We start from the raw sequence: 25,725 nt of genomic DNA on the forward strand, positions 1-25,725 counted from the left end.
CCTATGTTGGGTGTAGAGCTTACTTAAATAAATGAAATGTAAAAGTTATGCTCAAATGTTCATTGTCATACCTACGGGAATGCAGATCATAGAAAGGTATGGCCTTCTGAAACTGTTCCACTTGAATTTTTTCCCCCAGTTACTTTGGCGCTCATTAAAGCCAAGAGAGAAAGGTCATAATGTTTTCATGAAACACGTACTTGGTTCTTTAAATAACAACCATGACAAATAACAGAAAGAATTAGAGAATGCTGCACTTGTAATCCATCCGAAACACCAACATTTGGGTTGTATATAATTAAAGAAATGTCTAAGATGCTTTTTGAAATACTATAGTAGCTGGTACATAGAGACAGGCCTTCAGTGGACACAGGAATGCAGATTAGGGAAGAGAAAAATCACACAGGAATGCCTCGATCCTTGACTTAAATCCAAGAACAAAAGTTAAGGCTCTCCCCAATTTTTGGTGAACAACTGCATGTAACGTTAAATGACATTTCCCTCTGGATTTTATCTGGGAAGAGCCTAGTTTTTGTTTTTTAGACTTTCTAATTATTTATCTAAAAGAAGGCAGGTTTGCCACTTTTATACATATGATATCAGTGTTCATGTATCTTGGGGTGGCAGGAAGATTCGTCTCCTTCACGGCTGCTGCAGCACGGGCTGGAGCTCCTGCTTTGCCTGCCTCTTCCGGGCTTTCTCCAGCAGGGGTCGGGGGTTTGTGCATCCACTGTGTCACAATCTCATTTGTGTCGGTCTCCAATACCCTTCCCCCTTCCCTATTTCTGCAAGAATACTGTCGACCTTGTCTACAGGGAGAATTAAATCTGGTTCAGACACTTTCAAAAATACTTGTCTAGGAGCGCCTGGGTGGCTCAGTCGGTTAAGCGTCCGACTTTGGCTCAGGTCATGACCTCACAGTTCGTGGGTTCGAGCCCCGCGTCGGGCTCTGTGCTGACTGCCAGCTCAGAGCCTGGAGCCTGTTTCAGAGTCTGTGTCTCCCTCTCTCTCTGACCCTCCCCTGTTCACGCTGTCTCTCTCTCTCTCTCTCAGAAATAAATAGAACATTAAAAAATTTTTAAAAAAAGAAAATACTTGTCTAATGTTCCCAAGAACACCTGAATTACATCTAAAATGCCAACTTCACTCCCTGAAGAATCCACACGGAAGACAGCATACAAGGCTGTGTGCAATGTCCACGAGTCATTTGTTAGACCCTCCAATTACCAATCCTTCTTCTAGGGAACTGCAAACATTCTCATCTTTCTTACTTAGCAAATGGAAAGTCTCCCTGCTGGTTTGTGGTTGTGGGGCTTCATGGTAGGACAGTGGGACGTGGAGGGGCTGGGGGTGGGGGGAACTGACCTGACGGAGGCTGGGGGCCAGGCCGGGGAGGCGGGAGAGCCCCCACCCCCACCCTATGCATCTTGCTAGCCATCCTTTTCCTGCTTTTGCTTTTTAGTTGTCTTTTTGTTCGTTGTTGCCATTGATTTTGTTTATTTATTTTGGAAATTTTCAAGTGGACACAACAGTGGAGATGGTGAATGGGCATAAGGAAGACTATGGGTGTAATCAACCACCACCTACCCCTCATCCACTTTCAACAATTACCAACGTTTCCCAGCCTTGTTCCATGTATTCCCCTCACTCTGTTTTTCCTCCTTCTGAAGTATTTCATTTTATTTCTTTAATGTTTATTTTTTGTTTTTGAGAGAGAGCACGCACACACACAGGCACGAGTGCGGTAAGGGCAGACAGAGAAGGAACAGAGGATGCGAAGCAGGATCTGTCGTAACAGCAGAGAGCATTCTTCTGGAATATTTTAAAATAAATCTAGGGAGACATCATATCAGCTCATAAGTATATACTCCTTAAAGATAAGGGCTTTATCTTTTTTTGTAATCTGCCAACACTGTCATCATCGCACCTAAGAAAATGTATGGTGATTCCTTAATAGCCTGTATTTTGGAGTAATGTATTACGTTTCCAGTAATTCTTAATATAATTTTGGTTAAATTTTCTTAAAGTTTATTTATTTTTGAGAGAGAGTGCCCATGCACATGGGGGAGGGGCAGAGACAGAGTCCCAACCAGGCTCATGTGGGGCTTGAATCCATGAACCATGAGATCATGACCTGAGCTTAGATCACAAGCTGGATGCCTAACCAACGGAGCCACACAGGGACCCCAAATTTTCTTATATTCTTAATCGGCCTTCTAAAGATTGAACTAATACAATACTGAATAAATAAATACCTACATTTGCTATGGACCAAATGTTTGCATCCCCCCCCAAATTCTAATGTTGAAACATAATCCCAAAGTGATGGTATGGGAGGTATGGCCTTGGGGAGGTGACTAGGCTATGAGGTGGGGCCCCTGTGACTGGGAGCAGTGCCCTGAGAGAAGAACCCCGGACAGCCTGGCTGGCTCAGCCGGCAGACCATGTGATTCTTTCTCAGGGTCATGAGGTGGAGCCCCACACTGGGTGTAGAACTTACTTTTTTTATATGTATACTTTTTTGGTAAAGTTTATTTAAGTAATGTCTACACCCAACATGGCGCCTGAACTCACGACCCTGAGATCGAGAGTCACATGCTCTTCTGACTGAGCCAGCCAGGTGTCCCAGTTTATTTAAAACAAAACAAAACACAAAACCACAAGGGCACCTGGGTAGCTCAGTCGGCTAAGTGCTGGACACTTGATCTTGGCTCAGGTCATGATCCTGAGGTTTGAGAGTTCAAGCCCTGCCTTGGGCTCTGTGCTGACAATGTGGGGCCTGCTTGGAATTCTCTCTCCCTCTCTCTCTGCCCCTATCCCATTTGTGCTCTCTCTCTGTCAAAATAAGTGAATAAACTTAAAAAACAACAACAAAAAAACACCACAAAGGGTTCCAGAGAGCTCCCCTGCCCCTCCCTTCTTAAGTCATGCATGTGAGAATGTGCATGACTTAAGAAGCAGATTCTCACCAGAGGCCGACTCTGCCTGCCCCTTGATCTTGGGCTTCCCACCCTCCAGGTCCGTGAGAAATCAATTTCTACTATTTATAAGCCACCCAGTCCATTTTGCTATAGCACTTTGCTATACTTATGCAAAGGCCTTTAAGGAACTGAAGTTCAGGGGCGTCTGGCTGGCTCAGTTGATAGAACATGTGACTTCTGATCTCAAGGTCCTGAGTTCAAACCCCACATTGGGTGTAGACACTACTTAAAAAAATAAAATCTTAAAAAAAAAAAAAGAAAAGAAATGGGGAGCCTGGGTGGGTCAGTCTGTTATGTAAGGACACAAGTCTAAACCAGACTGACTCCATAATAGGCTTTAAGTTTCCCCTCTAAACTCGAAGGCCTAAGTTTCAGTTTCCCTGAAACTATCAGGCAGCTACACACTGCCCAAGGCCGAAGAAACTGCCCACCACTTCACTCCACCACACTACCTTGGCAATGCCCAATCAAGAAAGGCCAGCAACTATAGATAAATCTTAGCTATCTAATGTTAAAGTTAACCCGTTAGACGCCGATCAAGACCCTAGGCTCGCTCTGTAATTGGCTGAATTTAAAAGTACTCTAAATGTTGTAATTGGGTCTCGCCAAAAGTAACAAATACTCTAGACAATGTGTATGGTTAAACCCGCTGTCAATGATTTTGTATAATTATGATTGGATCACTGTTTCCGTGCCACAACTTCTGTAACTCCCCAGTCACAAACCCCATAAAAACCCTACTCTGCCTTTGTTCGAGGCTCTCAGCACAGATCCACTGCGCTGGTGAGGTCTGGGAGCCTGAGCTCAAGCCCGTAATAAAGCCCTTTGCCTTTGCATGTGTGACTCGGTCTCCCCGGTGGTCTCTGGTCGTTGAGGATACTGCGATCTGGGTATAACAGTTAAACTTCCAATTTCGGCTCACGTTATGATCTCATGGTTTGTGAGTTTGAGCCCTGCATTGGGCTCTGTGCTGACAGCTCAGAGACCTGGAGCCTGCTTTGGAATCTGTGGCTCCCCCTCTCTCTACCCCCCCGCAACTTGCGCTCTTTCTCAAAAATGAATAAACATTAAAAATGTTTTTTTTTAATTTTTAAAAAAAGAAAGAAGGGTACCTGGATGGCTCAGTCAGTTAAGTCTGACTTCAGCTCAAGTCATGATTTCGGGGTTGATAAGTTCAAGCCCTGTGTAGGGCTCTGTGCTGACAGCTTGGAGCCTAGAGCCTGCTTCAGATGCTGTGTCTCCTCTCTCTCTGTCCACACCCCCCACACCTGCACTCTGACTCTCTCTCTGAAGAATAAATAAAACATTAAAAATTTTTAAAAATATGCTTGCCAAACTTCAATTGTTTCCAGAAAGGTTTAGAAAGCCCAGAATTTAAGCTTTTGATATTATACGTCACTGATCTCAGGAAGTTCTGTCCTCTATGGTAATACATTTATGAACAAACAACATGTGTTCCAGTAACAAATTCGTCAGAAAATTTTTGGTAACTGTAGAAATAATACAGGAGATACAGGATTTTGTTCTTGGACAGTAGGAAGCAGCGGGAGGCTCATGAAAGATGAATGAAAATATTAGCACATATAAAAAAATAAAATCTTGAGATAGAGGAAAAGTTTAAGACGAGCTGAGAGGGGGGCGCCTGGGCAGCTCAGCCGGTTGAGTGCTCGACTTCTGACTTTGGCTCAGGTCACGATCCCAGGGCTGTGGGATCCAGGCCCGCGTTGGCTCTGCGCTGAGCGTGGAGCCTGGTTGGGATTCTCTCTCTCTCACCCTCTCTGCCCTTCTCCCTGGCTCACACACACGCTCTCTCTAAAAATTAATTAGCTAATTAATTAAAAAATAAAAAAGATTAACTGAAAGGAAAGTGGCCACACTTGGGTTCAGACAAGGGATTCTGTGTCTCCCTCTCTCTCTCTGCCCCTCTCCAGTCGCACTCCATCTCTCTCAAAAATGAATAAACGTTAAAAAAAATTTTTTTTTAAAGAAAGGAAGAGGAGCACCTGTGTGGCTCAGTTGGTTAGGCATCCAACTTTGGCTCAGGCCATGATCTCATGGTTTGTGAGTTTGAGCCCCACGTTGGGCTCTGTGCTGACAGCTCAGAGCCTGGAGCTGCTTCAGATTCTGTGTCTCATTCTGTCTCCGCCCCTCCCCCGCTTGTGCTCTGTCTGTCTCTCAAAAATAAACAAATGTTAAACCAAAATTTAAAAATTTTTTGTTTGTTTATTTTTGAGACAGTGTGAGCAGAGGGTCAGAGAGAGAGGGAGATGCAGAATCAGAAGCAGGTTCCAGGCTCCCAGTTGTCATCACAGAGCCCCACGCGGGGCTCAAACCCACGAACCGTGATATCATGACCTGAGCTGAAGTCGGAAGCTTAACCAACTGAGCCACCCAGGTGCCCCTAAACCAAAATTTTAAAAAGAAGAAAGAAATTGAAGTTCAACAGGAGACGTTATCTGTGATAAAAGATGAATAACAGCACTGGTGCTCAGAAAAAATAAACAAGTTAGGGGACACTTTTAGGTAAAATCTCACAAAATATTTGACATGACCAAGTACTGTCAAACAAGTATTATCAGACAAGCACTGTCAGAGCTTATCGGCGGGCAGGAAAGCTGGTTAGCGTGCCAGCCAGATGGCCTGCTAACAGGGTTTACTGAGGAAGTCTGGTAAGAGGATTATTTATAGACGTGCCCAGGGCTGAGCGGGCCTAGAGGGTTGGGGAAGCACCAGGGGACAAGCAGCCCCAGGAAGTGGCAGCCACTGAGCACCCAGCAGGGGGAGGGGCTCTCACTGAACCAGGGAGCGAGTGGGTGTGGAGGCGGGGAGGAGCCACCCAAGTGGCTGCTGGGAAAGGAATGTAGCCACTGCCAACCCGAGACCCGGGCTCCTACCTCCCACTCCATCTTGCTGCCTGTGTTTGTCACAGGGGAGCTGACTGGAGTCGCTGGGTAGGGATGTGATGTGATACAGTTTTATAGAGTCAGCCTCCCAGAGCACAAGAGTGCAGACAGGTATCGTCCAGGTGGCAGAGGCGCAAACATGACTTCCCAACACAGAGACAAGGTAACACTGTCTACCTGCTTCACATGAACAGTCTGGGATCCAGCAATCTCACCTCCAAGAGTTCAGCCTACAGAAAAACTCAAATCTAAATAAAGTTGGAAAATAAAAAATTGGAGTATTTTGTATTTGCTGTAAGCTTACTTGTTAGGTATGAGGGACCAAGCAAGGCACCTTAAATTTGATCCTCACAGCAACCCCTCTGAGTTCAGCACCATTAACAATGCCATTTGACACGTAGGGAAATTAAAGTTTAGTAATGCTAAGATGGGACTACGGAGTAAGTGACAACATGGGGCCCCAAACGCAGTCACTCTGACTCCAGTGTCGGAGATAGAAGGAAATGCACGGCAGCGTTGTCTATAAAAACAAAAGACTGAATACAACCCAAGCGACAGGACTGGGGGACAAGGTAAATAAATTATGGTACATCTACACAATGAAACACTATGCAGCTTAAAAAAGAATGGACTCAGGGCGTCTCGGTGGCTCAGTCTGTAAAAGCGTCCAACTTTAGCTCAGGTAATGATCTCATGGTTTGTGAGCTCAAGCCCATCAGGCTCTGTGCTGACAGCGCAGAGCCTGCTTGGGATTCTCTGACTCCCTCTTTCTCTGCCCCTCCCTCCCACCCCCCCATCAAAAATAAATAAATAAACATTTCACAAAATGTGTTTCTTTAAAAAAAAAAAAAAAGAATGGAGTAGATCTACATGTGCTGATATAGAAAGATCTCCAAGATACATAGTATGTGGGGGGTGCCTGGGTGGCTCAGTCGGTTAAGCGTCCGACTTCGGCTCAGGTCATGATTTCGCGGTTCGTGGGTTCGAGCCCCGCGTCGGGCTCTGTGCTGCCAGCTCAGAGCCTGGAGCCTGTTTCAGATTCTGTGTCTCCCTCTCTCCCCGACTTCCCCCTGCTCACGCTGTCTCTCTCTCAGAAATAAAACATTAAAAAAAAATTAAACTGTGGATCTACCGGTCTGTTTGTTCATCTTGTCCCCAAGGACAACATCTAGGTTTTCTTCATCATCTTGCTGGAATTACCGGTTTTATTCCTTTGATTTACCACCATACCTGTGCCCCATCACCATCCCCTTTTTGTTAAAGAGAGTCTGGATTGGAAAGACTTGTTTAGAGAACACGTGTGGGCTTCTTCTACTATCTTGTTCTTACACTTGACTCTCTAGCGCTATTTGCTCACAATTTTACCAATGATTTAAATTTCAAACTTACGGGGCGCCTGGGTGGCTCAGTTGGTTAAGTGTCCGACTTCGGCTCAGGTTATGATCTCGCAGTCTGTGGGTTTGAGCCCTGCGTCGGGCTCTGTGCTGACAGCTCAGAGCCTGGAGCCTGCCTCGGATTCTGTGTCTCCCTTTCTCTCTGCCCCTCCCGTTTGCTCTCTGTCTCTCAAAATAAAATAGATTTAAAAAATTTTTAATTTCAAATTTACTAGTCCCTATTTTGAGAATTAAACTAAACTTTTTTTTTCTTTTCAAAATTTAAGATTTTTTTTTCTTTGCCCAGTTATTTGGTCTCTCCTGTGTGCTATGATTTCTCAAAGACTAATTACAAAGACTAGAGCACATGTCCCAATTCCTACATTATCGTATTTTGTGTAGTTTAGACACTTGAATTCATTCTAAACGCTTGCAGTATTATCTGCCGCTCCGACACATTCCTTTCCCCTTTGTAAGAGGAGAATACTGCTCCTCCTGTTTCTTTTTAAATCCAATCTCCTTTTAACAGCCCCTTCCCTCTCGCGGAGGGGCGGGTGGGGGGCTGGAGACAGTCTGCCTGTAGCCCCCGCGTCCGGCTGCCTTCCTGCAGGGTCTGGGGCGGCGCGGGCTGTCGGCCCGAGGCAGAGGTCCCCGCAGGCTTTCTTCCACTCCTGCCGGCTTCTCTGCTGTCCTTCCGTCCCTGTTGGCTTTGGGTCCTGGCCTCAGTTGCGTCCCGCGGCCCGGGCTACCCGCAAGGGCAGTTACAGGAACCCCCTGCCGGCGGGTCCTACACGCTGCTGCATCTGACACGTCTCCCTGCGAGAGCCTTAAAGGGAGCAGGGCTGGGTGGGCCGAGGCAGGGAGGGGGCGGCCCGAGTCCTCCCACAGGGCCTGCTTGTGGGTGTGCCCCTCCCTGGCGGGTTAGCTCCGAGCAGCCCTGACCTTGGTTTTTATCCTGCTCTTAGCATCTTGAAATTATTAGCAACTTTTTGTTTTGTTTTCCTTTAGCACAGAGACTCTCCCATTCCTCCTGTGCTGCCCCCCCCCCAATGTCACCAGCCGGCGCTGACCCGCCCTGACCCCTGACGGCCCAGCGCACTCAGTCCCACTCCTTCCCCCCAGGCCTTCAGCTCCCAAGGCGGAGGAAGGAGCTCCGTGCTCTAGGTTTCCCACCACCGTGTGCAGGTGCGGGCTGCCCTGCCCTCGTCCTGAGGGAGGGGCTCCCACGTTTCCCTTTCGTATACACCTCGAACCCCGAGCTCCGGGGACCGCCTCCTTGCCCTCCCCAGTGTCACAGACATGCACAGTTTTGACTGGAGCTGGGCTTTCCCATTTTCTTACACACTTTCGAGACTTCATCCAGCATGAACATAGCTGGGGATGTACTTTGCTTCTTTTCATTGAAGTCCCTTTCCAGTCCATTTTCCACAATCTAGTTCACGTCTCGCCCCCACACGGAAGAAGTAGCACATCTGTAGCGCAGGGAAGGCCCTGCAACCCCCACTTCTGCTTTCCCCCGCGGGCGGCACCCCCATCAGTGGGACCCCCGCTCCTCCCGGTGGGAACAAACACATGCACCCATTTCAAGATTATTTATCTGGTCTTTTGCAAGAAAGTTGCCTTTCTCGGGCCGGGAGAAGGTCACTCGCTCTAGCTCCGATAGATTTGCTCCCTGTGATTTCTCTTCAGTTTAAGAATGGGTCAACCACCTAGAGCAAAGGTCAGCAAAATGTGGCCTGCAGGTCAAATTCGGCCCCGGGCCTGTGTTCGTCCTGCTTGAGAAGAGAGAATGGTTTCTACTGTGTTAAGGGGGGTAGAACAAACCGTGTGCAGCAAAGAAAGCCTCCGATACTTCTCGTCTGGCCCCTTCCAGAAGAAAGTTTCCCGGCCCTGGACGCAGACAACGGCTAACAAGCCGCCTTCCCGCTCCATTCAAGTCCACACGAAACGCCACCCTGAGCTTTGGCAGGAGCGGCCTCCGACCTCCAAGGGTCCTGAATCCAGTTTCCTTTCTGTCCTTTCTGCGCAGCGGCGGCTTCTGGCCCCGCTGTGACCGAGAGCACCCCACCGGGCCCCCGGGCCCTTCTGAGGACAGTAATCCCCACGCAAGCTTTCTGTGCAGAACGACTGGGCTTTGCGCTCTTGGCCAGACGGCAGCCCGGCTACCTGGGGCGGCAGTGCCAGGCGCCCAGGGCGGGGGGGCGCCCCTTAGAGGAGGGGACGGGGACTCTCGTCCCGGGGGGATGCCTGTTCTGGGGGAGACGGGCAGACCCACCCCGTCAGGCAGTGTCTCCCGATGCCTACAAATGCTAGCTGGGGTGTGCTCAGGAGAGCCTCAGAAACTCCGGTTTGGGAGGCCTGGAGGGACGCGGACGCCTGACCTCAGGGTTCTGAGTTCCAGCCCCTTGTTGGCGGGTAGAGAGAGGACTTCAAATTAAAACTCAAGGGGGCGCCTGGGTGGCTTAGTCGGTTAAGGGTCCGACTTTCACTTGGGTCATGATCTCGCGGTTCGTGGGTTCGAGCCCCGCGTCGGGCTCTGTGCTGACTGCCAGCTCAGAGCCTGGAGCCTGTTTCAGAGTCTGTGTCTCCCTCTCTCTCTGACCCTCCCCTGCTCATGCTCTCTCTCTCTCTCCTAGAAATAAATAAAACATTTAAAAAAAAATTAAAACTCAGGTTATCTGCTCGATTCTCAGATGTCTGTTGCTAATCTTGGTTTTGGAAGTCCTGGGACCCAGAGGGACTGGTCAGCCGCGGGGTGGGGGGGCTCCTACACCATTTCGGGGCCCTGCACGTCCATGCAACATACCTTCACGTGTGTCTCTTTCGTGAAACATATGAGAGCCTTAATAAATGTGCCACCTGCCACAGCTGTGACCCTGCCTCGGTTTCCCTGCCTCAGAGGAGGTCTCCCCCCCACCCCTGCCTCAGCAGCAAGTCTGCCCTCGCGAAGCCTCATTTTATCCTTCCTTCTGCCACTGGGAAGCATGTCTTCACGGCTGACCTAGGGGACGAGGTGGGGCAGTCCACCCAGGGACAGGCATCAGGGCTGTGTGCGTAGCGATATAAAAACAAACTGGGTGGCTCCGTGGGGTGAGCCTCTGACTCTAGATTTGAGCTCAGGTCGTGATCGCAGGGGCGTGAGATCGAGCTCTGTGGCCGGCTCTGTGCTGGGCATGGAGACCGCTGGGGATTCTCTCCCTCTCTCTCTCCGTCTCTCCCTGTCTCTCTCTGTCTCTCTCTCTGTCTCTCACCCCTCTTCCCTGCTCTCTCTCTAAAATAAAAAATAATAATAAAACAAAAACAAAGAAAACAAACTGCATAGCTGGTCTTCTAACCGTCACCGTGGGATGAAAATTCCAAACAATATCAGATAAAACACTCCTTCCTGAAGACAATCTCTTTTGCTGGCGAGGTCTAAACACCTGTAGCAGTTATTGTTGTAACTGGAAATGCACACTTTTCACTGTTCGTTTAATAACCATTGCACTCTATGTGCAGCTGGCTCAGAGACCTCCCAGGTACAGGGCTGGCGTCCGCACACCCAGCCTCAGCCCCCCACAGTGGCCTGGAGAGCATGTAACCCATGGGATCGCTATAGTTCGTTTGGATACAGTTCCTGTCTCCAGCCCTCGGGGGTTCTACATCTTTACTTTTAAACACTAGATTGAGGGGCGACTGGGCATCTGACTTGGGCTCACGTCATGATCTCACGGTTCTTGAGTTCGAGCCCCGTGTCAGGCTCTGTGCTGACAGCTCAGAGCCTGGAGCCTGCTTCAGATTCTGTGTCTGCCTCTCTCTCTGCCCCTCCCCTGCTTGCTGTCTCTGTCTTTCTCAAAATAAACAAGCATTAAAACACTAGAATGAAAAAAAAAGTGACAGCACAGTGATTATAAATGTAGGTGGAGAAACAGAACTTGAGTTACTTCAGTTCTGTCATTATATTTTCTGACCCCACCCTGGAATTTTTTTTTTTAATGTTTTATTTATTTCTGAGAGAGAGCGAGAGAGATAGTGTGAGCAGGGCAGGGTCAGAGAGAGAGGGAGACACAGAATCTGAAGCAGGATCCAGGCTCTGAGCTGTCAGCACAGAGCCCGACGCAGGGCTCGAACCCAAGAACTGTGAGAGGGTGACCTGAGCCAGACACTTAACCGACTGAGCCACCCAGGTGCCCTGCCCCACCCTGGAATTTTTGTGTTTGAAATTTAAAACTGTCAAACAGAGCAAATGGAGAAGTAGGATATGTTTGTTTGGTAAGTACAAATTTTAGTTCATACTTGAAATACTTTACTGAATTTGAGTAAAATCTTTAAAAGTTGACATTTCCTCTTTTTTAATTATTGAAAACTGGAGAATGGCTTCAGAACATATCCAATCAGGGGTACGATTTAGTAATTTTTCCTAAATTGTATCTTTTGCATCTAATACAGAAGTATTAATGCAGGGGCGCCTGGGTGGCTTAGTCGGTTGAGCGTCCGACTTTCGCTTAGGTCATGATCTCGCGGTTCGTGGGTTCGAGCCCCGCGTCGGGCTCTGTGCTGACTGCCAGCTCAGAGCCTGGAGCCTGTTTCAGTCTGTGACTCCCTCTCTCTCTGACCCTCCCCTGCTCACGCTCGCTCTCTCTCTCTCTCCTAGAAATAAATAAAAAAAAAACAACATAAAAAAAAGTATTAATGCATTATTTGCCCCCTTTTTTTGGTAATTTTTTAAATCAGAAAAAACATTTTTTTACTCACATATGTCCAAAGTTCAAAACAGAAAACTTTCACTTTCTGCACTTACTTTCTCATCATTTTACTATGTGCTTCATTTCATGATTCCTGAAAATATCGTCTGCTAGAAATGGTCCACTCTGAGTGAACTGGCACATCCAGACAACGGAATATTACTGAGGCCTGAGAGGAAAGGAGTCATGAAGAGACATGCAGTGAACCTTAGAAGCATGTCCGTGAAAGAAGCCAGTCTGAAAAGGTTACGTACTGTTAGAATGCAAGTATTCGACACGGCAAAACTGGAAAAGGGAAAACTGGAGGCGGTGGTTGCTGGGGCGCCTCAGTCAGTTAAGCATCAACTGTCTATCTGACTCATGTCTTACATGATCTCACGGATCATGAGATCGAGGCCCGTGTCAGGCTCTGTGTTGACCGTGCAGAGCCTGCTTGGGATTCTCTCTCCCTCACTCTCTACCCCTTCCCAATCATGTGTTAGCTCTCTCTGTCAAAATAAATAAATAAACTTAAAAAAAATAAGATCAGTGTCGCCAGGGGGTGTGGAAAGGGTGGGGCGAACAGGTGGAGCACAGAGGTTTTAGGGCAGCGAGGATATGCTGTGTGATACGATATACACATGCCGGTACACACTGGTGCAAACCCATAACCTGGAATACACCTTACGGTAAACAAACTGGACTTGGGTGATCAAATAGAGCAAAGCAGACTCAGGAATTGTAACAAATGTACCACTCTTTCCGCTGCTAACCCCAAATTGCTCTACAAGAGGTCTTTAAAAAAATCCCATCTGGGTGTTTAATGAGCTCGGTACACCCCCGGGGCATCAACCCATCAGTTCCCTGCTCTCCGCCTGCCTCCCCAGCGGCTGCCCTGGCTTCCCAGCCTGGTTCTCCCCGTGCCCCTGCAACCTCCCCCGTCTCGGGCTCCTCTCCAGCAGCGTTTAACCCCCACCTTGTCTCCGGGCCCCGTGCCAGATCCCTTTTGTTTTCTGTGCTTGCTGGCTCGAGGGGTTCACCTGCGAGGCTATCCTCAACCCCCCATGGCGGTGTGACCGCCGCACCCACCTGGTCACGGAATCTCCTCTTACCCAGTCTAACAGCAACTTCTTATCCATCAGTTAATGGTCACTTTTGAGTATTATTTTTTTTAACATTTCATTTATTTTTTAGGTAATATCTGCACCCAAAGTGTGGGGCTCGAACTCACAACCCCGAGATCAAGAGTTGCACACTCTACCAACTGAGCCTGTTGCAGGATTCTCGCACAGACAGTCGTGACACCGAGGCTTCTCTTTCCAGGAAGCAGCTTTATTCGTGCCGGCACCGCTCAGTTGGGTTCGTACCCAAAAGAACTGAGCGGCCCACATCACGTGGCATCGTTTTTTTATACATTTTCTATTTCTTTGTCTCCCATATATGGTAACACATAAAAACATGCAGTCTGATTAAGCTGTCTCAATTTACAAGAACATGGGGGATGCAGGCACCTGGGCGCGTATCTAGGTGACCTTGAAGTCTTCTCTCCTCCCTTCCTCATTTTTTTTCTTTCTCCTTAGGGAGGGGTTCCTACCAAAGCCAGCCAGGCACCCCAACTGCTTCTTAAATTACTTGACTTTCAACAGTGAATCAACGCTTAGCTCTTTGAGCGCTCGCCTCCAAGACGCCACACCCCTCCTGGTTCCTGGTTTCTCCAGCCTCTGGCGCCGCCGCCCGCCAGCCCTCCGTGCTAACTCCCTTTCACATCAGGGGTCCCCAGCCTTAGGTCCTGAGCCCTCTCGTCTCCAGCTCCACGGTGTCCCCGAGTGATCTCACTCACCGTCAGAGTGGGGACACCTAGATCACAGACGGGGAGAGGTCTAAGGTCACCGTGTGTGACAGCATTAGAGGGAGGGTCGTGTTTAGTCTAAGTCGACTGTGTTGGGGATACAGATGAGAAGCAGCAGCCATCCCTCCCCCTCCAACTTCTGCAACCTACACAGTCCTTCCCTCCTCCCCCCACTGCCTGTCTAGCTTCGACTCAGCTTCAGGTCTTAGTTTAAAATGTCACTGCACGTGGGACGTCTTCCCTGAGAACTCGTACGGCTGGCTGGGCTCCTGCTGCCCTGTGCGCCTCACGGCACCCCCCAGCTACTCCTCCCCTCTTCCCCACCGGTGCTTCCCTTTCTTACAGCTGCACGATCTCTCCTCGGCGTGAGCGGAGCAGAGCACAGCCAGGAGCCTGCCAGCTCTCTTATTTCGCCAGGGGACGGACACTCAGCTCGTGGAGGGCAGTGGGCTACGTCTACAGCCACCATCACATCCACAACACCCAGTACAATTCCTGGTGGATGGTAATTACCCAGAAACTGTTTGCTCTTCGAAGAATGAATGGAAAAGTGGATGAATGAACCACTTGACTTTATGCTAAATGTTGGAACAGAACTTTGAGAAATGTCCTATTTCTTGGGCAGAGGAAAGATCATGGAGTATCTATAGAGGGCTATTCTGGAGGCCCTACCAATGTATCCAGTGACTCTGAATTTGGAAAAAGGACCTATTTTTCTTTGTTACTAGAATTCTGTAGAACATTACTTTGCAGAGATATTAATGCAGGTACAGTTTGCTCAAAAACTGAGAAAATCAATATAGTATATAGCTTGTCAGATGAAAGAGTCTTTCAAATTAAAGTTCTGCTTTTAGTTAAGATAGTATTGCCACCTAGTGGATAATAAAACGTTCTTCCTGGAACTGTATGCCATGAATACTTGGTAAATTATTGTGAATGACATTATTGACATTCTGAAACTGCATCTAAACAAGGAGATTTCAGGAAGAATTCTGTTGGCCTGGTATTTATTGTAACCCAGGAGATCTGACTGACTGCTTATCAGGAAGTCAACGGAAATTTATAATAAGAAAAGTTTTTCAAGATTTCCTTTAAACTTTTTGTCCTTAAAATACATTCCATTAAGAGTGTACAGAATACTCTGTTCAAAATGTATTTGACTTAATTCTTTTCTCTGTGTGGTTACATTACCAACTTAATGCACAGTTAGGGTTGCTTTAGGGTTTGCTTTTATTCGTGTATTCCATTTAATTTTTCCCAACATTATTAGAAAATTTTCAAACGGTTAAGGATGAAAAAATTTTACAGTCTATACGCCCACTACCTAGATTATACCATTAGCCTTTTACTATATTTGCTTTACCAGATCCAACTGAACATCGCCGTATCCATACATCTATTTTATATTTTAGAAGCATTTCAGAATAAACTCTAAATACTTCAAAATCTGTATCAGTAATAGAGTTTTTCTTTATTGCACTTGTGAAACATTCACACAGTTCAAAGTAAAAAAGTATTTGCTCAAAAGCCTCACTCCTATCCTGTTCCCCACTCCCATTAAGTAATCATTTTCCATTTTCAATACTTTCTGATTGAACCAGTTTCTTTTTTATGAAAACATAAGTACATACATAGATTCTGATTGCTTTCTTCACTAAAGGCAGAATGCTATATATAGTCTCTCATTCTACTCTTTCAATTTAGTGATATATCCTGGGAATTCTCTATTTCAAATCTTTTTTTTAAGTTCTTTAATTTGTTTTGAGAGAGAAAGAAGGAGAGAGAACACAAGCAGAGGAGGAGCAGAGAGAGTGGGAGAGAGAGAATCCCCAGTAGGCTCTGCACTGTCAGCACAGAGCCCGATGTGGGGCTCAAACCCATGAACCGTGAGACTGTGACCTGAGCCAAAACCAAGCGTCAGATTCTTAACCAACTGCGCCACCCAGGCACCCTGGAATTCTCAAGTTCAGAGATCTCCCTAACTCTTTGTGGGCTTCATAGTACTACCTGTATATAGATAAACCATAAGTTATTCTACCACCTCCTACGGATATGCTAGCTTGTTTCCAATATCTTGGCATTATAAACAGTGCTGTAGTAAAAAGCCCTGAACACAGCTATTTTATTTTTATTTTATTTTATTTAAATGTTCTATTTATTTCTAGGAGAGAGAGAGAGAAAGAGAGAGCGTGAGCAGGGGAGGGTCAGAGAGAGAGGGAGTCACAGACTGAAACAGGCTCCAGGCTCCGAGCTGGCACCTGCGGCTCGAACCCACGAACCGCGAGATCATGACCTAAGCGAAAAGTCAGACGCTTAACCGACTAAGCCACCCAGGCGCCCCTGAACACAGTTATTTTACACTAATGGTGGCATACCTTCAGAGTAAATCCCCAGAAGTGGAATTACTAGGCCCAAGGTCAACATGCACAGACATTATAGAAATGCATCGGCACGTAGAGCCAACTTCCATAGGGCTTTGACATTCTGCACCCCCGTCAGCCACAGATACTGCTTGTGTCCTCCAGCCTCCCGTATGGAATGTTTTATTAGTATTCCGTTGTCACCCTCTTAATAGCTTAAGACCAAACACATTTACTGTCTCACAGTTGTGTGTGTCAGCAGTCTGCGAGCTGGGCCCTGTACTTGGGGTCTGTTTACGACGCTGTAAATGGGGTGTTGGTCAGGCTGTGCTCTCATCTGGAGGCTCCACTGGGGAAGACTCAGACTCAAGCTCATTCAGGTTGCTGGCAGAATTCATTTCTCTAGGGCTGGAAAACTCATGGCGGCTCACTCTTCAAGGCCAGGAGGAGAAGGTCATCAGGAAAGGTCGAAGCCCTCTGTGGAAGGGCACCCTCCTGGTAAGTCAGGGCCACCAGGATAATATCCCTTTTCATTAATTTAAAACCAACTGACTGGGACCTTAATTGCATTCATAAAATCCAACTGCCTTTTTCATATACTAGAACCTATTCCAGGGCATAACTCCAGAGATCAGATATTAGTGGAGGGAGCGTTTAAGAATTCTGCTTACCAGGGGCGCCTGGGGGCTTAGTCGGTTAAGCGTCTGACTTTCGCTTAGGTCATGATCTCGCGGTGCGTGGGTTCGAGCCCCGCGTCGGGCTCTGTGCTGACTGTCAGCTCAGAGCCTGGAGCCTATTTCAGAGTCTGTGTCTCCCTCTCTCTCTGATCCTCCCCAGCTCACGCTGTCTCTCTCTCTCTCTCCTAGAAATAAATAAAAATTAAAAAAAAAAAAAAAAAAAAAAGAATTCTGCTTACCAGAAGTACACTTGTCAGGCTTTTGAACATTTGCTGATCCGCAAGGTGAGAAATAGTTTCACAGTGATCTAATTTGCGTATCTCTTATTGTAAGTGAAGTTGACTGTTGTTTCATACATTTAAGAACCATTCGTTTATCTTCTTCCTTGAACTCTCTGTTCCTGTCTTTTGCCCATTTTCCCATTGAGTTGGTGGCTTTTTTCCCTTCAATGTTTTTAGAGCTCTTTACAAAATAGGGAAATGAGGCCTTTATCTGTGAAATACATTGCATACATCTTCTCTCAGCCCATCACTTGTCCTCTGTCTCTGCTTATGGAAATCATCTGATTTTTAAAGATGCTGATAATAAATTCAGTTTTTTAAGATAATGTGTAGGCTAAATAAGACATATCTAAAGGCCCCCATACAGCGCATGGACTACCATCCCTATCATTCTGTTTTTTGATTCTGCACCAACAGTGTTTCCTATGGCAGCTAACTATATGTAAACATACAAATTATACTTATATATCATTTTTAACATCATTGGAGTAATAAATTGTGAACTCTCATTGGTAATATATTTCACAATCTCACATCTCTTAGCTGCACTTATACTTTTACTAAATCGAATGGTTTGTCAAAAAATGGCATAAAAGTTCATGGTTGCCAAGGTTTTTATGGCCAAATATTTTCCAGTATTTCCACCTCCTCACTCCTCATTTAATCCCTTTTAAGTTACTATTTTAAAAAAATATATTATTTAAAGTTTCAAATGCATATAAAGACAGACAGGACTGGGGCCCCTGGGTGGTTCAGTAGGTTAAGCTTCCGACTTCGGCTCAGGTCATGATCTCGCAGTCTATGAGTTCGAGCCCAGCTTCAGGCTCTGTGCTGACAGCTCAGAGCCTGGAGGCTGCTTCCAATTCTGTGTCTCCCTCTCTCTCTCTGTCCTTCCCCTGTTCGTGCTGTCTCTTTCTCTGTCTCTCTCAAAAATAAATGTTAAAAAAAAAGCCTGATTTGTACCTTTACCTCTCCTTCCTACATTGATTATGTCAAAACAAATATCAGATATACCATTAACCTATAAATACTATTTACAGATAAAAACCATAATACTATTATTATACCTAGTATCTTTTTTACTTTTTTTTTTTTTTTAAGATTTCTATTCATGTTTGAGAGACAGAGTGTGAGCAGGGGAGGGGCAGAAAGAGAGAGGGACACATAGAATCAGAAGCAGGCTCCAGACTCTGAGCTGTCAGCACAGAGCCCAACGCGGGGCTTGAACCCAGGAACCGTGATATCATGACCTGAGCCGAAGTTGGACACTTAACCGACTGGCCACCCAGGCGCCCCTCAACTACTCTTGAGACCTTGCGTTTTCCATTCTTAATACTGTGACTCACACTCTGTGCCGGTCACCTGGGCAGCAAGGTTTTTCTGAGAAGCATCTACTTTCATCCTACTCCGCAGACAAGAAGTGACTACAGGCTTAGTGCCCAGTGACTAAAGAACCTTTCCCTGGCTCAGTTACAAGGTCCACTCTAAGCTCTTTCGTGGCCATTTCACCTTCACCTCCAACCTGTAAGTGTAGTGACCTTTAGTGATATTGTTATATTTCTGAATACCTGAAGGAGTCCTCACGGGGACACAGAGACGGTCACTAGAGCTGCATCACATGAACGGCAGGATCCTGGGGACACGGTCTCCCCAGAGTTGTCCCCATGGTGTCTTCCTTTCCTATCCCACGGACCTCCCCCTTTTTCTCAAGTTAACCAGTTTATGTCTGTGCTATTCAACATGGGATATTCCGCTGAACTGAAACTTACAATAACAGATATAACTTCTCCCAAGAGGTGGATTAGAATTGTTCTCTTACTGGCTGCTGGAAACCTATTCCCCAGAGCTACTGAGACTGGAAAATATAATGTGGGTAACCGACCAAGCTTCTTCCTGGACTGGGAAGCCACATGCACAGAAGAAGGTCTTTCCCTTGTCTGAACCCAGTGTGGCCACTTTCCTTTCAGTTAATCTTTTTTATTTTTTAATTAATTAGCTAATTAATTTTTAGAGAGAGTGTGCGTGTGAGCCAGGGAGAAGGACAGAGAGAGTGAGAGAGAGAATCCCAACCAGGCTCCACGCTCAGCGCAGAGCCAACGCGGGGCTGGATCCCACAACCCTGGGATCGTGACCTGAGCCAAAGTCAGAAGTCGAGCACTCAACCGACTGAGCCGCCCAGGCGCCCCCCTCTCAGCTCGTCTTAAACTTTTCCTCTATCTCAAGATTTTTTTTTTTTTTATGTGCTAATATTTCTATTCCTCTTTCATGAGCCTCCCGCTGCTTCCTACTGTCCAAGAATAAAATCCTGTGGGGCGCCTGGGTGGCTCAGTCGGTTAAGCGTCTGACTTCGGCTCAGGTCATGATCTCACGGTTCGTGGGTTCGAGCCCTGCGTCGGGTTCTGTCCTGACAGCTAGCTCAGAGCCTGGAGGCTGTTTCAGATTCTATAACTCCCACTCTCTCTGACCCTACCCTGCTCACAGTCTCTCTCTCTCTCTCAGAAATAAATAAAACATTAAAAAAAAAAAGAATAAAATCCTGTATCTCCTGTATTATTTCTACAGTTACCAAAAATTTTCTGACGAATTTGTTACTGTGTTCACAAATGTATTACCATAGAGGACAGAACTTCCTGAGATCAGTGACATATAATATCAAAAGCTTAAATTCTGGGCTTCATATATCAGAACTCACTCAAAAATTATTCTTTTCAGGGTCCCTGACTGGCTCAGATGGAAGGACATGGGACTCTTGATCTCAGGGTCATGACTCTGGGTACAGAGATTATTAGAAATATATATACATGTAATATATAAATATATATATGTAAACTTTTAAAAATGTATTAAAAAATGCATTAAGAACAGATTTTCAAAGAAAAGGTTTTTCTCCTTGAGTGCCCTTTCAAACTTTTTGTTTTAAGTAACTCTATTCCCAACATGGGGCTCGAAGTCATGATCCTGAGATCAAGAGTCACATGTGAGCCCTTTTAAAATGCAGGAAGTGCTTAGCTCTGCTCCTAATACAGTAAAGTTGAAAGGAAATGACGGGAAGAAGGAAAGGTCACAGGAAGGCAGGACGGCTTAGGTACCTGCTCTGATCGACCTAAGCTCACGCCCAGTGCTCCCCTGCGGATCGAGCAGCTGCGGAGGGCGGGACGGGAAGGCTGAAAAGCCTTCAGTTATGGTTTGAATTGTGTCCCCCTGCCTCCCTCCCCAAATCCCCAGGCCCAAGTCCTAACTCCTGGGACCTCACAATGTGCCCTTGTTTGAAGATGGGGTTTTCACAGAGGCAGTTAAGTTAAAACGATAGGATGGGGCGCCTGGGTGGCTCAGTCTGACTTCGGCTCAGGTCATGATCTCACGCGTGTGGGTTCAAGCCCCACATCAGGCTCTGTGCTGACAGCTTAGAGCCTGGAGCTGCTTCAGATTCTGTGTCTCCCTCTCTCTGCCCCTACTCTGCTCACACTCTCTGTCTCTCTCTTTCTCTCAAAAATAAACATTATAAAAAATTTAAAAATATTTAAATGATAGGGTGGAACCAGTCTTATTCAGTTTGGGCTGTTATGGCAAAAATACCACAGGCTGGGTGACTTGAACATTAAACATTATTTCTCAGAGGGTGAAGCACGGATCAAGGTGCCTGCAGATTACATCTGGCGAGGGCCTGCTTCCCACTGTGTCCTTACTCGGCAGGAGGAGTGAGGGAGCTCTCTGGGGTCTCTTTCCTAAGGGCACTGCCCAAAGGCCCCCACCTCCAAACACTATCACATTGGGGATTAGGGTTCAAAGTTTTGGAGGGACACAAACATTCAGTCTGTAGCAGATCATAATTCAGTTTGACTGAAGTCCTTACAAAATGGGGAAATCTGGATACAGAGACACACAGAGGGGAAGGGGGAGGGGAAGGAGGGGGAGGAGGGGGAGGAGGAGGGGGAAGGGAGTAGAGCGAAGATGGCCATCTCTAAGCCAAGGGGGCAGACAGGCTCCGGAAAGATCCCCTCTTCGCAGCGCTCACAGGGAACCAACGTCCTTAGCAAACACTGCAATCCTTCATCTAAACATGACACTTAACGACCTTTGGTTCCCAGGAAACTAGTAAGGTGTAAGACTAAGTTGCTCTCTCCTTCAGGTAAGATGCCCCTGAGCATGGGCGGCAGTGCACCCCTAGGCCTTCTGTTTTGGAGGGAGCCCAAGCCCACCCCCAAGGCAAGGTCCAGGCAAGGATTCCTTTCCCATGATGACAGCTAACTGCAGGTCAACTAGACTGGGCCATGGTGCCCAGACATTTGGTCAAACATTACTCTAGGTGTTTCTGCGAGGGTGTCTGGGATGAGATTAACATTTAAATAAGTAATTTGAGTAACACAAATTGTCTTCTGTAATGTGAGTGGGCCTTGCCCAACTGATCCCCATCCCCCTAATTCTCCCCACTCTCCCTCAGGAAGAGAGAATTCTCCGGCCTGATGGCCTTTCAACTGAGACATGGGCTCTGCCTGGCTCTACAGCAGGCTCAGGCCCTCAGACCCACGCTGGGGCGCTGCCTTTGCAGACTTGGGACACGCCAGTGGACGTAAGCCTGGGGCAGACCCCTTCCCCCTCATCTACCCTATGGGTTTTGTTCCTCTTGAACAAATATCTGAAACACTGTCCTCCCTCGTGTAGTCAGCCATTTGTTTTCACCGTACAAACGGACTCAACTTTAACTTTTATAAAATCAGCACTGGGAATTTTGTGAAAACTTTCTCTGTGCCCAGATCCTTTCAGATGTGGTTTGGGTCTTAAAAATCACCTATAAATAAGTATCAGAGGACAGAGAGATTAAGAAGACAATTTTTGCTTGGGATGATTTGGTTTGGAAAAAGGAACAGTGACAGCCCACTGTAAGATTTCAGCAGTATCTTTATACAGATGACAACTAGCAGACCCAGATATGTCTTTTGTAAATAATGAGCTTTTCAGGACCAACACTCACTGCTCTGAAAAGTGAAAATTAAAACATTCCTTTCGGGGCCCCTGCGTGGGTCAGTCAGTTAAGCATCCAGCTTTGGCTCAGGTCATGATCTTGGGGTTCGTGGGTTCAAGCGCTGTGTCGGGCTCTGTGCTGACAGCTCAAAGCCTGGAACCTGCTTTGGATTCCTCTGGTCTCCCTCTTTCTCTGCCCTTCCCCCACTCACACTCTCTCTCTCAAATGAATAAACATTAAAAAAAAAAAAAATTAAAACCACTCCTTTAAAATAGAAACACACTGGGGGCGGCTGGCTGGTTCACAGGAAGAGCATGCAACCCCTGATCTCAAGGTCCTGCATTCGAGCCCCACATTGGGTGCAGAGATTACTGAAATAAAATTAACTTTATATATAAATAAAATACACTTTAAGAAAAACAAATTAAAAATTAAAAGTAAATAAAATACAAATACAATGAGAAATTACATATAAGGGCTTAACTACAAGGTTTACGTTCATCACGGATTGTAGTCACTATGTGTTTTATTTTTCTTTTCCTTACCTTCTAGTTGCCTATTTACTGTCTTTCATCTTAAAGCTGATTTATCATCATTAATGTTAGTATGTGTCCCATATCATCAATTATTAAAATGTTACCTTAAAAATAAAAATCCTAGGGCGCAGGGCTGGCTCAGTTGGTACAACCTGCTACTCTTGATCTCAAGGTCAGGAATTCAAGCCCCACACTGAGTGTAGAGCCTATTTAGAAAAATAAAAAATAATAAAATAAAAACCCTAATTCTGATTCATTGTTTGATTCTGGGCTTTTTTCCTGCTCTCATTGTTTTTCAACTTTGTGTCTCTGTCCCCCTAAAATGTAAATTCAGCTATGATTTGAATACAATTCGGCACTTTTTGAAGAGAATGTAATGAACAGTTATTTGTTACCTCAGGGCAGTTTGCAGAAAAATAGAGATTATCATATAATAGGCAATTTCTGAACTCTGGCTAAGATCCTTGGGCACCTGGGTGCCTCAGCTGGTTAAGCACCTGACTCTTGGTTTCAGCCAGGTCGTGACCTCACCTGTAGGGAGTTGTAGCCCCGAATCCGGCTCTGCGGGCTCTACAGACTCTGGGCTGGCGGCACGGAGCCTCCCTGGATTCTGTCTCTCCCCTCTCTCTCTGTCCCTCCCTCCTTTGCAATGTCTCTGTCTCCAAATAAAAATAAACTTAATAAAAAAAAAAAAAAACTCTTGGGGAATTTAGCTTAGCCTTAATAAATGATAAATTGTAAAAGGTACATGCCATCTCAGTTGGTCCTCTTGATTGTCATTAGCACTTTAATCTGTCATTATTCCAGGTGAAATGACAAATGGTTTTGTTTTTCTGTCACAGCACATTACTGTATTTCTTTCCTTCCTTCTCTTTTCACAATCTGATTATAAATGTTCTTGGGCAAGATACAAAGAAACAGCTCTACAATGTACACCAGTGGAGTCTGTGCTTAGCTAAAAGCGGCCAGGAGAAAGATGACAGAAAAATAGCCATGGTTTTGTTTGAAATTGTACAGTGAACATGGCAGTAGACTGAAGGATTACCCGGAAGCCACTATCACTGCATAACCTCCATTCTGTCAATACCCAGGGCCTCCTCACTGCAGATAAAACTACAGTGTATTTGGATGCCTAGAAAAAGATTTGGATTAAATGGCAACCACTTGTAACTTTTTTCCAGATCCCTACAAAATTCTTTTCCCTATGAACGTGTTCCTCCGACACAGTAGGAAAGCACACGTTTTAGAAACATTCCTAGTAGTTTGGGGACTGCAGGATCTTCTGTCTGTGGAGAGAGGAGTATTTTCAGAACCTCTCTCCACATGCGGACTTTCAGTCAGAAGGTGTGAAGCCTGTCTGTCACTGCCCACAGGTCTGAGATCCTGGGCTTGTCATTTAGCATCTGCATCTTGTGAAGAAGGGATTGGAAAGCATCGACCTGACAGGGCTACTCAGAGGATGCAGCGGGACAGTGTACGTTATAGTGTTTGATAGCAGCACGTCTCATGGAAAGACAAGGAGATGCAAATGTGAGCCACACCTGTAATTACACTGTTTTCAGGCAGCCATATTTTAACACGTAAAAAGAGGGGCATCTGGGTGACTCGTGGTTGAGCATCTGACGTCGGCTCAGGTCATGATCTCTGGGTTCATGAGTTCGAGCCCCACATCGAGCTCCTCTGCCCCCCACCCCACGCATGGGCGCACTCTTCTCTCTCAAAAATGAACACTTTTTAAAAATCCAAAAACTAAAAAGAAACCAGTGAAATGAATTTTAACAATATTAGCATTTAACTTAATATATTCAAAGTATCATTTCAACAGGTAATCAATACAAAAAATAACTGAAATGGTTTACATTCCTTAAATACTAAACCTTTGATATCCAGCATATATTTTACATTATAGCAGATTTTGATGAAGACTAGCTACATTTCATGGGCTTAATAATCATTATATGACCAGTTGTCACCCAACTGGATAGTACAGGCACAGATGTGAAATGAGTCACACAAACTAGTGGTTCATTTAGCAGGCAAAGCAGGAAGGATCTAACCCATGCTGGTAAAATGGTTGTTTCAGACTCTGGGAACTTCACGATTTTTTCCTAAAGTAGGCATCATCTCCTTTGATATGTTGAATTAAAAGAACAATACTGAAACATGTACAGTAAAAGTCTCCCCACACGATTTCAAACCTAAGCAATATTGTTAGCGACTACAGATTACATGTGGGAAAGTGGGCTTCGTGATACTTCTGGAAAATCACCAATTCTCTTATGGCTCCTTTGGTTTTTAGCTATGATGACCCCTAGATTCTACCTCTCTGGTTTGCTTACTATTTTCATGTGGAAGAGATTTCTTTTCCAGAGTTTTAGGTCTGTTAAAAAACATTATGAACTTTGCTTTATACCCTACATAGTACACACTCCCTGAATATAACTTTTTATATACTTTCGAATATATACTTACCCATTTTGTGTCTTTCCAGTGATCCCTTTTTATAACCTGGCTGCATGAAGAAACTGGAAGTCAGAACGACTCTTTTGACTGGCTGGAGTTTCAAAGGACATCATGCTGGAGCGCCTGGGTAGCTCAGTTGGTTGAGCATCTGCCTCTTGGTTTCAGCTCAGGTCACGGTCTCCTGGGTTTGAGCCCGCATCAGGCTCTGAGCCTGCTTGGGATCTCTCTCTAAATGAACAGACAGACAATGACACCCTGCTCGTACTTGGTACTGGTCATCAGAATTCTCACTTTGGAAATCTAGTCTACTCATAGTTTTCCAATCAATGGACCGTTTCCTTTATGAATTTAGACTTTACGTATTTCTCCCAAAGGTACATGCCTGTGCTTTATACACGGTGGGCTCGGTGAGAGAGACATTGGGGAGACGGGCAGGGGGGCACGTGGGGCACGCAGGTGAAAAAGCGCTTCCCGAAGAAGGCGGTGTGCGTGGCTGGGGATATCCCCTCCCTCTGAGAACGAGACTCCCCTGGCAGGTTAAAGGGGAGCACAGAATCGTATTGCCGTAGATGTGAACAAAAGACAGGACCTGGTGAACCCCTAAGTGTCCCCAAGCAGGCTGTTTTGCAGAGTAAC

At 46.1% G+C, this 25,725-nt stretch overlaps 1 pseudogene; it reads right to left on the reverse strand.

Annotated features, from left to right (window-relative positions):
* Positions 1-556: 556 nt before the first annotated feature.
* On the reverse strand, positions 557-5,887 carry LOC120219831 (annotated as a pseudogene).
* Between the last annotated feature and the right edge of the window lie 19,838 nt (positions 5,888-25,725).

This window comes from Hyaena hyaena, unplaced genomic scaffold (assembly GCF_003009895.1).
Source record: "Hyaena hyaena isolate Hyena2069 unplaced genomic scaffold, ASM300989v1 scaffold_652, whole genome shotgun sequence".
In the NCBI taxonomy this organism is placed as follows: Eukaryota; Metazoa; Chordata; class Mammalia; order Carnivora; family Hyaenidae; genus Hyaena; species Hyaena hyaena.